Here is an 18,048-nt window from a genome sequence, read left to right as displayed (position 1 = left end):
CAGTCACATTATGGCCCTGTCCACACGAGAGTTTGGATTTAATATGACCGAAGTTTGAAAAAATAAAACTCCGTCCACACGGTGAACACAGGTGGACAACCGTGTATAACTGCGTACTCACGGGCAGAGCTGGAACCCAGCAACCGATACATTTAGTACAATGTAATACAATGCCAAAGCAGTAGGCGGCGATGTTGTTCAGACATGAAGGCCATTTCAACCAATCAGAAAAGACTGAACGCTCACTAAACTTCCTGTTGGGTCGCGATCTGCCATTAATTTACTGAAGAAGAAGAAGTAAACTTCCTGTTTAGAAGCACAGCTGGACCCTATTGATCATTTTGCCAACGGAACATATATTTTCAGCAAAGAAAGAAACTGCAATAAACAAACGGATACATTCACTGTGTTCTGCCTCTCATTTTGTTGATGAAACAAAACCATCAGCAACACAATTTACCACCAAGAGCGGATAGTTTAGTCTCACAAAAAAGATCTCCGGTGTTGTTAGCTACATGCTAATGTCAATGGCATTCTCTATGTATAGTATATAGCTTAAATGCTAACGTAATAATGTAACGTTAACGCTAGTATAATGAATGGATGCAAACGTTATTTAACACATTGCAGAATGGGTACAATACAATACGGCTCAATACAAACAATTGTTAAGGGGATGCAGTCTGGACTGGGTTCCTTATAACAATAACTTGACAACACATGAGTTTAGTTTAGCTGCAGCTACATGTTTACTCTGAGCGTCAACAGACATCAGTCGATCACAACACTCTTCAACACAGACGATACGTTTTTAACAAAAGTTTGTTACAATCATTTTCATATAACGCTACTTGGGACAGCTCTGCTGTAAACACTGGTGTAGTTGGCTCTGCTCTAATCTCTCTACCCCGCGGTCTGCCGTGAACATGGGGAATAATTGCGACAGCTCTGCTGTAAACACTGGGAATAACCCCGGTTGCTATGCCCACACGCAACTGCAAAACCGCACAACTCCACCCTGGCCACCGGTTTCAAAGACCGCGGTTGCAGTGTAGCAAATCCCCGGTTGTGTGTGGCCGAACAGTGCAACTGCGCACATACAATCACGGTTACATTAAACCCAGCGTTCGTGTGGACGGGGCCTATGTCTGGCCTTGCTCACCTGGCAGCGATTTATTTGAAAATATTAAATAACAGTAACAGCAGCCAGTGTAACAGTGTCAACAACACTAACAGGATACTGTGTTTTGTAAACAAACAAACACAGTAGTTGAACTTGAGTAGATAATAGTACAGTACAATAGTGTATAGTACACACAGTAGCAATCTGATTGCAATCTGCTTGCATAAACATAAAATGATAAATCACATTTTGAGGTTGTTGTGTAAAGTGCCACATGGTGATGGAAGGTCTGGTTAGGGGTTAGATTTAGAGGTGGTCTAGGTTTGGTTAGGGGTTAGAGTTAGAGATGGTCTAGAGGTCTGGTTATGCCTCTATTAACCAGACCTAGACCACCTCTGACTCTAACCCCTAACCAGACCAAGACCACCTCTCTGACTCTAACCCCTAACCAGACCTAGACCACCTAGGCTCTTACTCTAACCCCCAAGTTAAGTTTGGTGATGGTCATTGGTCAGTGCTGGGCTGCTGCTGGCAGCGGTTTATTCTATAACAACATGATACTGTAAACTAAACACAGTAGTACTAGTAGTACACACTGATTGCAATCTGCTTGCATAAAAATATACATTCTGAGGTCAGTGTACTGTTAAAGTGCCACATGGAAGAGGTCTGGTTAGTGGTTAGAGTTAGAGGTGGTCTAGGTCTGGTTAGGGGTTAGAGTTAGAGGTGGTCTAGGTCTGGTTATGGCCTCTATTAACCAGACCTAGACCACCTCTGACTCTAACCCCTAACCAGACCTAGACCACCTCTAACTCTAACCCCTAAGTTACGGTTGGTGATGGTCAGTGCTGTATTCTATAACAGTGTAAACGTCCGTGCGGAACCAAAGTGCTCAACCATAATATACTATAATGTGTATATGTACTGTATATCACTTTATATACATGCCAACACTAATTTATTAATCATATTGTAAATAAGCTGTGTATACCAACTATGGGGTGCTCTTTGCCATGTGTGTATGGATATATATATATATATATATATATATATATATATATATATATATATATATATATATATATATATATATATATATATACATACACACACATACATATCCATGGCAAAGAGCACCCCAGTTGGTGTACAGCTTATTATTTATAATATGATACAGTATTTATGGGATAAATATATATGCGTGTGTGTATATGTGTATGTATACAGTATATACAGAACAATGCTATAAACATCATGTATGAATATGTATCATGTATGAATATGTGCAGGTATATATGTGTATAAAAAATGGGAGTCTTCAGGCGTAGGCCCGGCAAGCTATATAGTGCTTCTCCCTAGCCCTTTTCGGACAATGCTGCAACAGCAGCTGGTAAAACTTGCGATTTATGACCATTGTCATGTGTCCAATATAAAAATTAACTGAACTGAAAACAAGAATGTTATTCATCCTCTTTCTTCCAGTGCTGCTGTATCTTGTTTCGCTTCATTTTAGTCCTGATGGCTCTGGATTCTCTGTAATACACACAAACAGAAATACTATTTCAATCAACCTCATGGAGAAATAAAGAAGAAATTGCATCAGATTGATGTCCAAATCTTCAGAATTTGGACATGAGACCATTCTGATCTTGTGAGCTCACGTTTCACTGCCCACATCATTCTGGCAAATCTCCATAGAGAGAAGTTTGTAATCTACGAGAAGAGGTGGTTTAGGTGTGACAACAGTGAGAAGCAACTGTTCATTTCAAAACACCAATGGCGGAGGTTAGCGTAGATGCTGCTATTAACATTAGTTATATCTGAAATGAAATGAGTTTCTTAATTGGAAGAGCAAAGAACAGCACTGAAGGTTTTCTTTCCTGTGGAAACTGTATTCGCTTTACTCCCGACCTTGTGGTGGAAAGAATTAGATTTACCTGAATAGAGGTTGATCCGATCACCTGCCAAATAGTTTTGAAAAAAGGGACATGAAATAAATCACAAGTAATCAAATGAATTAACAGCAAACTCACCAGTCATTCCAGCCAGTCGTGCTCTGATATCTTCGATATGAGTGACAGGACCTTGGGATTGACTGCGAGACACTTCTTATTGCCTTGTTTGTGGACTTTTGAGCCCTTGTCCGGATTTATCTTGAACATGCATCTGTAGAGGAGTGGTACATAAAAGGATTGACATCGTTATCAAATGGTGTACATTTACACAATTCCGTTCATTCTCACATTGGTGGGCCTTGGCTGCATACCGTGATACTGCTATAGCCTATGTGTGTGCTGCTCTCAATGAATGTTTGAAAGAATGGGCTCTGTCACTCATGCCCTGCCTTCTGCACTGCATTGATTCACTCTCAAACTGCTACAAGGACTTTATGATTAAAAGTTCATTATGCTGCGGTTAGGTGGCCGAGCGGAGATTGCGTTCGTCACCAACCCCGGAGCTGTGAGCTGGATTCGCCTGTTCGAATCCAGCTCGAATCCAGCTCACAGCTCCGGGGTTGTCACCAGCTTGGCTGGCCGTCTGCACTAATACAATTGGCTGTATTAGAGGGTGGGAGAAGCTGGCGGGGTGGGTCCGGGTCGTTGTAAACAGCGACTCCTACAGTTCGGTCGGGGCGCCTGCTAAGCGCGGATAGGACTTGAGGGGGATAGTGTGATCCTCCCACACGCTACGCCCTCTCGATGAGAATCCGCGCTGCCAGGTGAAAAGAAGCGGTGATTGGCTGGACGTGTGTCGGAGGAAGCACGTGGTAGCCTCCACTCTCCCAGATGATCTGACTGTGGGGGGTAAGTGCGCAGCGACCAGGAAGGGACTGGGAATTGGCATACGACTAACATTGGGATGGGAGAAAATCGGAGGAAAATGGAGGGGGAAAAAGATAAAAAAAAAAAAAAAAAAAAAAAAAGTTCATTATGCTGGTAAATGAATAAAAAGATGAAAAAAATATACAATTACCTTTGAAGAAACTCCATTGTTGCACCCAGCTCTACAGGATAGTCGATGTTGAGGGCATAATAGATCATGAACATGGCATTGACTGCTTCAGTGAACGTTGAGACTCCATCATTGACCACCACCTGGTCCACTGCTACCATGAAGACAGATGCAGTCAGTGGGCTTTGTCCTGTGAAGGTATGACAGACACACGCGCACACACACACACACACACACACACAGAAAAATAGACAACACTGAGCTGACAAGTTTTAACATTAGCCAAAATGCGGCGGCTAGGTGGCGCAGTGGGCAAGGCGTTCGCCACCAATGCAGGAGATGCTGGGTTCGAGCCCAGCTCTCGGCGTTGCTACCAGCTTGGCTGGTTGTTCATACTAATACAATTGGCAGTATTAGGGGGTGGGAAGCTGGTGGGTGGGGATTGGACATTGTGGACAGCGACTCCTACAGGTCGGTTGGTGCGCCTGCGCAGTAGAATCAGGAAGCAACGAGGGCGGCGTGTCTCTCCCACGCAGACCCTCGCCGCTGAGAGATCACGCTGTGCAGGTGAAAAGATGCGACGGCTGCCTCCTTGAGTACCGGAGGGGACACGTGATGCAAGGCTTCGTCCACATTGCAGCCGGCTTGTGGGAGGCATGGCCTAACAGCGTTCGAGACAGGGGAGGGTAGGGGGAAGGGTAGGGTAATTGGACAATACGAAATTGGGGACGGGAGAAAAATAGAAAAATGGGGAGAAAAAGTAGATAAAAAAAAACATTTATTTTTCGATAATTCACCGCTGTCATGGGCAACGCGCAATAATGACCGCTGTCAGGGGCAACAGAGCGCTATTGACCAATCACAATCAAGCATTTTGATCGCAGTCACGAAAGCTAAGCATTACCATTATGCACAACTGCACTACATCAGTGCAATCAAGTCCACACACCTGCCGGGTGCCGGCGATGACAGAGGAGCCACAGAACAACTGAGTCTGCATTTGATCTCATCTTGTCGATGGTGTAAAATGAATTAGGTATATTGTTAGTAAGTTAGCCATGTAATAAGCGGGATAATGTATAGCTATACTCTGTCAATGTCGCAAAATAATTGACCTTCACTGGGTTTAGAACACCTCGGCTGTGCCTCGGTGTTCCAGAACGCAGTGTCTGTCAATTATTTTGCGACAATGACAGAGTATAGCTATACATTATCCTTTACTTAACTTACCACACAGCAATATGCATGGGGTTGTGGGAAGATCCTGAGAGTTCACATCTGCTGCAAGATCGGTATCGTCAACATTTATGAGCATCTTGTTTTGGTCTTCTTTGAAGTGAGCTAAAAGCAGTAACACAGTCCCAACGGAGTCATCACAACCCGCAGCCTGGATTTGAGGTTGGAGTTTTCCTGCAACACTATCTCTTTCTGGGCGCAGACACTTGAAAAATCCCAGGACTCTTTTGTATTTTACATTCATGGCCTCTTGGAATTCTTCATTTATCTGGACCCCAGTCAGTTCATTGAAATGAGCCTTCAAGCCAGTTGTGTTGAAAAGATAGGGCCATTCTTTTTTCAAAGTCCGTGTGTCTTTCTCATCTAGGACATCTCTTCTCTGGGAGGCAAACGTGTTAGTCATCAATGCTTCTATTTTCTTCTCATCTTTCTCATTTTCCTCAAACATTTTATGTAGGTCCTCTTTCATCTTCCTCTGTGATTCGTCATTTGCAGCACGCAGTTGAGGTTCTGGGTTCACACATCCATAAGACATTTTCCTTCGTGTCTTTCCCTTGTCAACACTGCTGGGAGTCATCGTTGGTGGACCTATCCTTTTGTGGTTGTCCACTCTGCATTGTAGTTGTTTTGCTAGAGCATCGTAGCCACTACCTATGACTTGATCCTCAATCACATCCTTGAATGACTTAGGATACTCTTGTACCATCTTGCGGGCAATTTCATTCAAATGTTTCTTTTGAGGATGTTTGCAGACAACCAGGATTTCTGCGGAAATCAACCTGACTATTTCTCTTCTATCCCTCGTCGTTGGCCGCTCTTCATTCTCCAATATTTTTTGTATATTCGACGGCATGATGTTCCACTGTATCTTGAAACTGAAGTGCCAGTTATTGTCCAGTGCTGCTGTTCCCTTCTCACGGCTGATGGAGCACTCATTGGTGGAGGACAATGAGGACATCGGCAGACCTGGAATACAGTAAGCCATAATTAGCACAGATATGAGAGATTGGTTGTTTTGCCTCTGAGACAATATCATTTATATTTTAAATGAAACAATGAACTATGAGGTAAAAGTTCAGAATGTCTGCTTTCAATTCATGTGTTGTTTTTTAACATACATTGAACCATTTTAGAATAGTGCCATTCTGTATGACAGGTGTTTATTTTTTTTTAAACACATTTACATAGTCAGTAAGAACAGTTTTGGGCCGACCATTTACCAATTGAATTCAACATCCCCAACAGTATACATGGTAAATGTACGCACGTTTATTTGTGATGGGGCATAGTCTTGGCGTGAACGGAGGTGACAAGGAGCTTGTAGGCGAGCAGGAGTCAAACAGCGCATCCGCATTTCTGTCTGGAGTGTTGTTGGGAAAGTCTGTAGAGGGGTCCAAAATGGTAGTGAATGATAACGTTATTTTCAAAACAGGCACAGAGGAGTATTATCATATTGTTTGGACCACCACCTCTGCAAGTACACTACTCAGTGCGACCATGGTTGGATGTTAACAGTGAAGACGGCAACAAATTGAGCCCACAATATGAAACTCACATTTGAAGCTTAAATCAGTGTATTTAAGGGGGGTAGGCTCCCAGATTTCTATGTACTTTTTATTATAATCTCTGCATTTGTCATAATGTCTCGATGGTAATCAATAGATTATGATGATAGGTGCATTCTGGTTCGGCTTCTGACGCACAACTAGGCCGTCCAATTAAACCTGCTGGTTTGAGTTTTGATTGGGTGGAGGTAAATCTTCCCCTGACCCCTTATCCATTATGGATTTTGATTTGACATCATAATTTATTGATTACCATCGAGACATGACAAATGCAGAGGTTATAACAAAAAAAAAAGTACACAGTACATTTCACAGAGTAAATTCTACTCAAACTGAGTACATTTGACTCAAACTGAGTAAGATTTTACCCAAACCAGTTTGAGTAAAATGTACTCAGTTTGAGTACAATTTACTCAGTTTGAGTAAAATTTACTCTGTGAAATGTACTGTGTATATCTGGGAGCCTTCCCCCCCCCCCCCCCTTAATAGGAGAACCCATTAGAACCCTAATACTTGAACTCATTCCATGTGTACCTCATTAAGGCAGCAGCTAATTATGTAATGAGCACAGTGCAATCTCCTTTCTGGTCGTAACAGACCTCTCAAGTATTGTCATTTGAAAGGAAAGTGTGCACAATGGTTTTACTTACTGCTGCTAGAAGAAAAAATGCCTGAACTGGCAGGAAAGGCTGTAGACGGGCTACTGGAATCTTCTTCCGATTCTCTGCGGTTGTAACCTAAAGATAGATACTTTATTAATCCCATTTTGTTAAACAAAAGTCAGTTTGACATACACTCTACTATATAAAAATGAAGACATGCTCAAATAGAGTGACAGTCAATGTTTCACTTACGCTTGGCATGAGCAAGTAACTTTCTGGATTCCACCGGCTTCAGTACACCTTCAAGTTCATGCGGTTGCAAAAACTGTAGATCGTCCACACTAGTCACTCCGAGGCCGTCAAGTAAATCCAGTAGTAAAGGTTGTAGTCCAGAGCCTGGAAGCACGGCATTTATGTAACTGGCCAGGTCACCCATGACTACAAAGAAAGATAAACACAGCTTGAGCCCAGATTTAGCTAAAAGCTAGCAGGTGAAAAGATGCGACAGGCTGCCTCCACATGTATCAGAGGGGACATGTGATGCAAGGCTTCGATCCTCCCTACAACCGACCAGTGGGGGGCATATGCAAGCAACAATCAGGACAGGGGAGGGAGAATTGGCACAAGAGGTAAATTGGGATGGGGAGAAAAATCACAGAAAGGGCAGAAAAAGTAGAAAAAAAAAACAGTAATGAAAGCTGTTTAGGATGGTAGTTCAATGCTAAATAAATACGGCTGTTTTTATTGGCTCACCTGGGGTGGCATTGGCTGAGGGGCACAGCTGTTTGATGCCAGCTCCTCCTTGCAGTGTGTGGAAGTGTGTGAAGACACTGAACGCCAAACTGCTGACACCTATCCTGCCACTTTGCCTGAGTCTGTCCTCAGTGTGTGTGTGTGTGTGTGTGTGTGTGTGTGTGTGTATGAGAATGATTTGGATGCCTATACTACATGTTATATATGCCTCGTGCAGCAATTTAGAATTTAGAATGTATGTACCCAATCAATTATGAATCGAATCATTACTCCCAAGAATCAAGATCAAATATAACTGAGATTCCCATCCCCTCCCCAACTAATCAGCCACCCCATATATCGTCAGTAGCGAATTCAGTAAGCTACTGATCCAGAACACTGTGTTTAAGGGACAGGACTCTCATTCCACATAGACTATATGCAGCTAGTGGATAAAAGTCCAAACACTGTTCAGCATTGATGCAAACCATTTGTCTAGCTGCTTCTCCAAGGTTATAGAGGCCATACTCTGCCAGATAGGATGACGAGTGTGGTATCACCAGGAAGTACACACACTTGTTTTCCTTCATCAGAATGAGCTCAATTTGTCCAAATTCCACTGACTCTTCATTCTTAATGCATAGAAAATAGCCTTTCCTATACAGGGTACCCTTCCACTGCACTTCTGTGGACACCAACTCAGGATGTGGGAGCGAGCTTGCTTTAACCGCATCACGCACTTGGTCACTGTACAAGTCAGTGTGGTAAGGAAACATGTTTTTTACTTGCAAAGTTGCAGGAAAGAAAGAGCTGGAGTTCAGATATGACTGAAGCAGCTGATGATTGTTTGCAAGTGTCTTACACACATTTTTGAAGTTCTGTGTCCTCCTTATGCATCTTTTGAAGTATGAGTGTTTGCTCTCAAACCTCATTGTCCACAACCGTATGAGCGGACCAAGTTTCACGATCAAAGAGGGATAGTGGACGAGGTAGTGATGTTTTGGTTTGAGTTTCTCTGTGGGAAATAGTTGTTTCCTTGTTTCAAGATAATCTTGAATCTGAACATTGAGGAAACAGATTTGAGGTACAGATATCTTGGGGGCACAGACCAACTCACAAAGCTCTTTCAGCAAGATCAGTAACTGCCACACTGGATCCTTAGTATCCGACATCTTATCCCCAATAATCACTGGTAGAAGTCTCAAAAGACACCAATTCTCAGCCGCCTGACCACCAATCTTCATACCACTTATACTTACTTCACAAGGAGCAGAACCAGCATCAGAACCCACATATTTGAACTGTGCGATTCGTCGGTTCAGCTGTGTGTATGTGAACCATTTCTTCACCTTTACAAAATACCTCAAGTAAAGGGTAAGGTCATAGGCTACTACGCCTTCAAACAAGTCATGGCCTATGCATGGTGGGAGCCCTGGCTGGCATACATGGAAATACTTAAGAGAGTTGAAAACAGAGTCAAACTTGAGTCCCTTTACATGTGTTGCCTCAGAGTCCTGTAGTTGTCGCAGTGCTTCCTTGTAGGTCTCAACTGTTCTTACCGGAAACCGGTCTGTCGGGTTGTCCATTTTATTTGTAGGGACTAAGCAATACCTGCAGCAGTGACTTGCAGTACTGAAATTCTCAGTAAAGCCACCGATCGAGTGAGAGCCTAAATTGTCCCCCAGAATACATACGACTGTTGCCCGCACCACCTGGCCAGATGAAGTGACCAGTCCATGCCTCTCAAGTTCTCTAATATCTGACAGCATCCGTGCAAACAACTTTTCATGTGCAAAGTACTTAAAGTACCTCTCAGGACACAGAAGCAAAAGCTGCAAGTTGTCAACACTAGAACGATAGATGGCCTCGAAGTTGGCAAGTGTAAAGTAAACTCCTACAATTTTGTGCTTCTTCTTTGATAATCCAAGAGGGTTCACTACCTCAAATGCATCCTGGTACAAGATAAGCTTTAAGCTTATACCTGGCTCCATGAATAAGTCGTTGGACTTGAAAACAGATCCATCGCAAATATCAGTGAACACATTAGTAGAAGCAGCATTATTTTGTGGCTTCACACACTGTTGCCACACAACTGGGTCTTTTAACATGGATCGTAAAGTATCCTGAAGTGGGATATATTGTGCATAGCACTCCCTTCTATTCTCGTCTGTGCCAAGATAAATAGCCTGTGGGTGCACATATGAAAAGTTCTTTTGGAAGAACATCTTTCTTCTGTGCCCAGTGGAAAGGTGAGAGCTGCACAGCGAATGCAAATCTGCTTCTCCCAAAATACTCAAAACACTGTCAATATCAGTCTCAGACAAGTTTGTTTTAGCTCCCATTAACTTTTTGAATTCCTTCTTAGTGTACCGATGACACGCATCATTCAAACTGTCAATTTCTTCAACAATAATCTGTATTGTTGATGATGGAATGAGGCATTTAGCCTGCAGACGCATGTAAAAAAGGCATAGATTTTTTTGATACAGGGCTCTCATTTCAGTGTCATCTGGCATGTCGTCAGATGAACTTGCTACATGACTTTCATCTAAATCCCTTTGCACCTCAGCGGAATCCTGAGTAGACTGCGATTGTGTAGGGCCAGGGGTTACAAACAACTCTGTTTGATTAATATGCAACCGTGCGATATGGCTAGTGAATGATGATTTTACTTTATAGGTTTTGTCACAATTTGCAAATGGACATTTTACTGTCTCTTTTTTCAATATATGCAATTTCAGATGTGCAATGACATCCCTGAGATTAGTATATTGCTCCTGACAACTTGCGGCCTCGCATTTGAATGAACATCCTATATAATTTCTTTGTGAAGCAGAGATGGTCCTGTGGTCACGGTACATATGTTTTTTCAAAGCAGTATACTTCAGAAACTGATGTTTGCAGTCAGCCACACCACAAGGGAATTGCTTGTTTGCTTCATGTCTATGAAGTAACTGATGGTCAACATAACGTTTAAGCGATTTGAATGACAGGCCACAGGACCTACATTTACATGTATGACCAGGCATTTTTCAGAAGTTAAGTATTCCCTCAAATCTCATGTTACATCTAACAATTCCAGGAAGTTCTGTGTGTGCATGTGTATATAACCTGTCCTAAATCTGCAGATAGGCTAAATGTTGCAACTGATGAAGCGGAACTGCAATCCAAACTGTTGAGACAAAATAAGTGGAAGTGAAGCACAAATAAACTTCAAAAAAGGTTATTTCTAGTGCCGTCAGGCAATTAAAAAAATGAATCTAATTAATCGCATTTTAACCGCATAACCATTTTAGGCCTGATATTTTATATTCTATAATCATATTTCAAATTGCATGCGTCCGGATGGCAGAATTCAGTACTGTATCTACAAAACCTTCTGTTGTATTTTTGTTCAATAAACAATGTGGACTAGGCCAACAGTGACTTTCATGAAGAATGGGGAAAAAAAGTATTGAAATTGACCCAGTTTTAGCGTTTTTATCAAACATTTTGTCTGCCCAACACAATCACTGCACGTGCATATTTTAATCAATGGTTCATATGTAATCGAAATGATCGTCACAACAGGTGCAGGGCACCAGGGGGCGCTGAGAGTCACACACAGCTAGTGGCATGGCACTGATATATGCTTGCTACTACTAGCCGAATGAAAATGTATCTGTTTCACCTAACACTATTGCTCCGTGATTATAGCCACCCATCTCTAAAGCCACAACCACGTTACCATATTTGTAATAATGTAAATCATTGTGTCGTTGTACACATATTGTGTTTATAACTTAGCTAACTTAGCTAACATAGCTTAGCTTGGTAGCTATTGTGCTAACAAAATATCCCGACATCCGGCTCGCTGGCCGGCATGAACGGCCGACCCAAAATGGTTCTCTCCTCTCTGTACACCCCGTCCCCACGGGTACCCTGCCGGGGGGCCATGGACGCGACAACGGCGACAATGGTGGCAGCCTGTAGGGCATAGATATCTATAATAGAATATAGATGTCTATGCTGTAGGGTGCTCGAGCCCGTAAAGGCTAGTGGTTCACGATAGCTATGAGCTAACAACGGCCGCCGCTGTTGTCGCGTCCACAAGCTCCTCCGCAGGACACCCGCGAGGACGGGGGCACACAAAGAGGAGAGAACCATAGGCTAACGTCAGTGTAGTGGTCCTGACTGTAGGCAGCAGGGACGGCGGAGCTATATACTATATAGGCTAACTGTGATGCACCTAGTGGGCCACCATTGAACTAGTACTATGACCCGGACGAGCAAGGCATTTCCTGAAGTGACGTCACGGCCGTGCTAGCTTTTAGATTCGGCTCATTAATATGCACCTGGCTGTAGTGACGTCGGCGTTTGATAAGCTTTTTTGATTCGCACGTGCATGTTATTCGTGCGTGGACCTTTTTAACTCTTTCAGAGTGGCATTTCCGGTGTCAAATGGAAAAAAATAAATAATGAAATTATATACCAATGATGTAAACTACCCATAATTGATCAGTAGGGTTTAACCTGGAGGTTGGGCTTTAATCATCTTTAGGATAGAGGGGGGTATCATGCACCCCCCGGAAATATACTTCTAACCAGTGTTTCTAGATTTGAAAGTTGTCAGAGTGTCCCATGTATCATTTATATGCAAATTAAGGACATGATTATCAAAAAACCGCAAACAAATCTGTTTAATATATCTCAGCCAATATTGCAGATAACTGAACCAATTTGGACAAGTCAATCAGGGCAAGCTTATTTGACGCATATCTCGCCTAGAAAGGCTTTCGAAATAGTGAAATGCCATTTGATGGTAGAAATTCGTTTGTTTTCACTCATAAGATGGCGGCGGTCATAAGATGGCGGCGGTCTCGTAACAATAACCTGCAAACCATCCACGTGGTACATACATGTACATAGGCGCCGCTATACTATAGGTGGCAGTGAGATCCTGCTGTAACAACCTCTGTGGAAATATTATCACATTTAAAAAAAGATAAAATCTCCTAAGTTTTAACCTTAACCTAAACAAACGTATTGCTGAAAATATACACTCTATGACTGCTGTCATATACTGCAGAGAACTCTTTCATGGCAAATAAGTAATCTGGTCTTTCCAAAGACATGCGGGACACGTGTGCACGAATACACCTTAAATGATTTTCGAATATAATGCAAAGTTTTGTTCATATTGATTCTACCAAGTGTATACTTTTTATTTCTGAATTTCCCATTCTTAATTCTTACATGTGTGCATGAACACATTCATTGCTTTAGCTGCTTTGCACGAACAAACATGTACGCTAGCATATTGTTACGGTAAAATACGTGGAAATGTACATTTTAAGACAAGACGACAGTCGCAGATTTCTATTATATAATGACTATTTGAAAACAATGACTTAATATAAATGTCTTACTGGGTCGGGTCTTGCTGCTGTTCCTGTCTTTCAGGGCGGAAAAAGGTTTTTTTTTTGTGTAATGACGATTTATATAAGAACCTCCCATGCGCAGAACAGCTTGCATAGGTATCTGTGTCTTTTGCCGGTAGCTAAATGACAATGTAATTATAATGTGATTGATTGATTGATTGATTGATTGATTGATTGATTGATTGATTGATTGATTGATTGATTGATTGATTGATTGATTTAAAAGTTTATTAACAGATTGCAGAATGGGTACAGTGCAGTACAGCTCAATACATACAATTGTTAAGGGGATGCAGACCAGAGAAAGACTTCCCCCATTTTCAATTCATCATATGTACACGACTTACAGATAGACAGTACTGCTACATCTATACATTTATGACATACCAGATTTGCAAATACAGTACTGTTTGTGATACAAAAAGTGTCCAGAAAAAGAGTGTATATACATTTGATGTCGAAACTGTATACATTGGAGGAGGTTGGGTAGGTGGGGTGGGGTTGGGTGGGGTGGGGGGGGGGGGGGCTGTACATTGGAGGTGGGGGGGGGGGGGTTGGGGGGGGGGGGGGGGGGGGACAACTGGGTTAGGAAATGTTTCAACTCATTCAGAACGCAGCGGCCCGCCTGATCTCAAACCTACCGAAGTCGGCCCATGTCACCCCACTTCTTAGGGACCTGCACTGGCTCCCCATTGCTGCACGAATCCGCTTCAAGGCCCTCGACCTAGCATACCGTGCGGCAAAGGGAACCGCTCCCGCCTACCTCCGATCAATGGTTTCTAACTACACACCCTCAAGACCCCTACGCTCTGCATCTTCTGGCCGCCTCAGACCTACTCCTATCCAAGCTCCGGGAGGGTCATCAAAGAGAAGTCGCCTATTCTCAGTCCTTGCCCCACAATGGTGGAATGAACTATACCCACCCCAGTTAGGACAGCCGAAACACGTCCAATCTTTCGCCGTCGACTAAAGACGCACTTCTTCAACCATTATCTGAATTAAAAAAAAAAAATCTAACCCTAACTAACCGTACTGTCATGCACTTGTCCTAATAAACTAACCAGCACTCAACACTTTGATGAACATTGTTGCTCAGCTTGTGCCCTTCCTGATGGCTTGTCGTACAGAACATGTAAGTCGCTTTGGATAAAAGCGTCAGCTAAATGACTAAATGTAAATGTAAATGTAAATTTGTAGGGGCCATGTTTCGAATTGCAGTATCCCGTATAGGTGTTCTTTGAGGGTGTTTTTGAAAGTGGGTAGTGATTCACATTCCTTTACAGCTTTGGGTAGGGCGTTCCACATTGATGTGGCATAATTGCGAAACGTGTTTAGTTCATTGTTTGAGCCGAATCTGGGTTTAACATGATTTGTTGAGCTTCCTCTAGTGGTTGTGGTATTCACTGACCTTTGGGAAGTATTTTGACATGTACATGGGTACCTTAGTCGTATAGTGTATCTTGTAGACCAGGCCCATTGCAAGTTGCTGTACTCTGTCGTCTACTCTAAGCCATCCTAGGTTGTCAAAGTGGGCAGGGGTGAGGTGGGTTCTGGGGGTAAGGTCAAGTAGTAGTCTGACCAGTTTGTTTTGTGATGTTTGTAATTTAGATTTAAGCGCCTATGAGGTGCTTTGGTACCATGAGGTGCACGCATAGTCGTAGTATATTGAATGAGGGCTCCTGCCAGAGTCTTCAGGGTATTCTTGTTTCTTGAGAGGAGATCCGGTACAAGAATCTAGTTCGTTGGTTGACTTTTTTTATTACATTGGATGCCATTTTGTCACAGGAAAGATTTGCCTCTAGGATGGAACCCAGGTAGGTAATTTCATCTTTCCTTGTGACAATATTGTCACCCATGCACTGCAACTGAGAAGCCGTCGGTCTTGCTGAGTTTGTTATTTGAACCGAAGAGAATGGACTCTGTTTTGCCCATGTGTAATGATAGTTTGTTATCAGCGAGCCATATGCAGATTTTGCCTATATAGTTCCGAGCTGAGGGTTTTTTCAACCTGCAACTTGTTCTTGTCAGAGACCAGCATGGCTGAGTCGTCCGCAAACAGGAACAAGTTGCAGTCACAGGCTGACGACATGTCATTTGCATAAATTAGGAAGAGTAGCGGTCCTAGTATGCTTCCTTGTGGAACACCACAGCTCACTGTGAGGGGGGGGGGATAGAGTATACCGTTTACCTCTACCATCTGTTCTCTCCCCTCCAGGTAGGATTGCATCCAGCTCACTGATAAGCTATCAAAATCAATTGCTTTTAGCTTGTCAATCAGAATGGAGTGATTGACAGTATCGAAGGCCTTTTGTAGGTCCAGCATGACCATGCCGCAGTATTTGCCCGCGTCCACCTCTTGTTTGATGTGGTCGTTCAAATAGAGGAGGCATGTGTCAGGGAGCAGCTAGATATATAGCTTAGCACAAGGGCTGGAAGCAGTAGGGAGCAGCTAGCTATATAGCTTAGCACAAGGGCTGGAAGCAGTATAGGGACCAGCTAGCCTGCTTAGCACAAGGGCTGGAAGCAGTAGGGAGCAGCTAGCTATAGCTTAGCACAAGGGCTGGAAGCAGTATAGGGACCAGCTAGCATATAGCTTAGCATAAGGGCTGGAAGCAGTAGGGAGCAGCTAGCTATAGCTTAGCACAAGGGCTGGAAGCAGTATAGGGACCAGCTAGCTATAGCTTAGCACAAGGGCTGGAAGCAGTATAGGGACCAGCTAGCTATAGCTTAGCACAAGGGCTGGAAGCAGTAGGGAGCAGCTAGCTATAGCTTAGCACAAGGGCTGGAAGCAGTATAGGGACCAGCTAGCCTGCTTAGCACAAGGGCTGGAAGCAGTAGGGAGCAGCTAGCTATAGCTTAGCACAAGTTTCAAGTTTAGTTTCTTTAATAGTTGTCATACAGAAGTACAGAATACTTTTGTACAAAATGCTTCTTACTGTTGCGCTCCAGAGACTGTGCATGACAAGGTAAGTATGAAATAAAAACATAGTAAAAATTAGAAGTAAAAAAAGAGGTCACAGTGTTCAGTTTAGACATATGTACAATGTTCGTAGACGTAGTTACCATACAATATACAATACTGTGCAGTGTACTAATATACAATACTATATAGTGCAAGGCATAAATGGACGAGGTGCAGTTTAGGTACAATTCACAGTAGGTGTACGAGTTGTAGTGCAAATCCTTTATCAATAAATATAAAGTGTAAGTGTGTTTGTGTGATCTAAAGTGTGGAGAGTGGGTGCTGCAGTGTGTTGTTGTTTGAGTGAGTGTGTGCGTGTGGGTGTGTGTGCTGGAAGCAGTATAGGGACCAGCTAGCATATAGCTTAGCACAAGGGCTGGAAGCAGTAGGGAGCAGCTAGCTATAGCTTAGCACAAGGGCTGGAAGCAGTATAGGGACCAGCTAGCTATAGCTTAGCACAAGGGCTGGAAGCAGTATAGGGACCAGCTAGCCTATAGCTTAGCACAAGGGCTGGAAGCAGTAGGGAGCAGCTAGCTATAGCTTAGCACAAGGGCTGGAAGCAGTATAGGGACCAGCTAGCCTATAGCTTAGCACAAGGGCTGGAAGCAGTAGGGAGCAGCTAGCTATATAGCTTAGCACAAGGGCTGGAAGCAGTATAGGGACCAGCTAGCTATAGCTTAGCACAAGGGCTGGAAGCAAGCAACTATAGCCTATAGTTTAGCACAAGGACTGGAAGTAGGGAGCAGCTAGCGCTCTGTAAAAAAATTAACTCTGACGCACAGAGATGAAATTGATGAAATTGAATTGGGTGATGGTGTTGGAGGTCTGACCCCCCACCCTGACCGCCTGGGGTCTTTCACTCAGAAAGTCCAGTACCCAGGCGCTCAGGGCGGAGCTCGGACCCAGCTCGATCAGCTTGTCCACCAGTCTGGTGATGGGGACTATGGTGTTGAACGCTGAGCTGTATGAACAACAGTCTCACATAGCCCCCCTTCTGACGGTCAAGGTGAGAGAGGGTGCTGTGCAGTACCTGGGAGACCGCGTCGTCAGTGGACCTGTTTGAACTGTATGCAAATTGCATAGGGTCCATATCACTGGGGAGGGAGGCACAAATGTGGTCCTTGACCAGCCTCTCGAAACATTTCATGACCACAGAGGTGAGTGCCACCGGTCTGTAGTAATAACTGTGAATTGAACTTGCATTGCTGCACTATAGTCCATCCGTTGCAAGTCAACGCCCCCCCCCCCCTCCATCCATTAACTCAACTGGACTGTCACTGTAATATTTATGTACAGTTGTACAGTGTCCCCCACCCACCCCTCCTACCCAACCCCCCCACCCACCCAACCACCTCCAATGTACAGTCAGATTGGTTATTTTTGGTTGAGGTTGAAAAAGCTATGTTGATTCAATATTTAATTACAGATACCATTTCAACATTTGAAAAACTGTCGT

This window comes from Notolepis coatsorum, assembly GCF_963971535.1.
Source record: "Notolepis coatsorum genome assembly, chromosome: 8".
Taxonomy (NCBI): domain Eukaryota; kingdom Metazoa; phylum Chordata; class Actinopteri; order Aulopiformes; family Paralepididae; genus Notolepis; species Notolepis coatsorum.
This window is presented reverse-complemented; position numbering follows the sequence as displayed.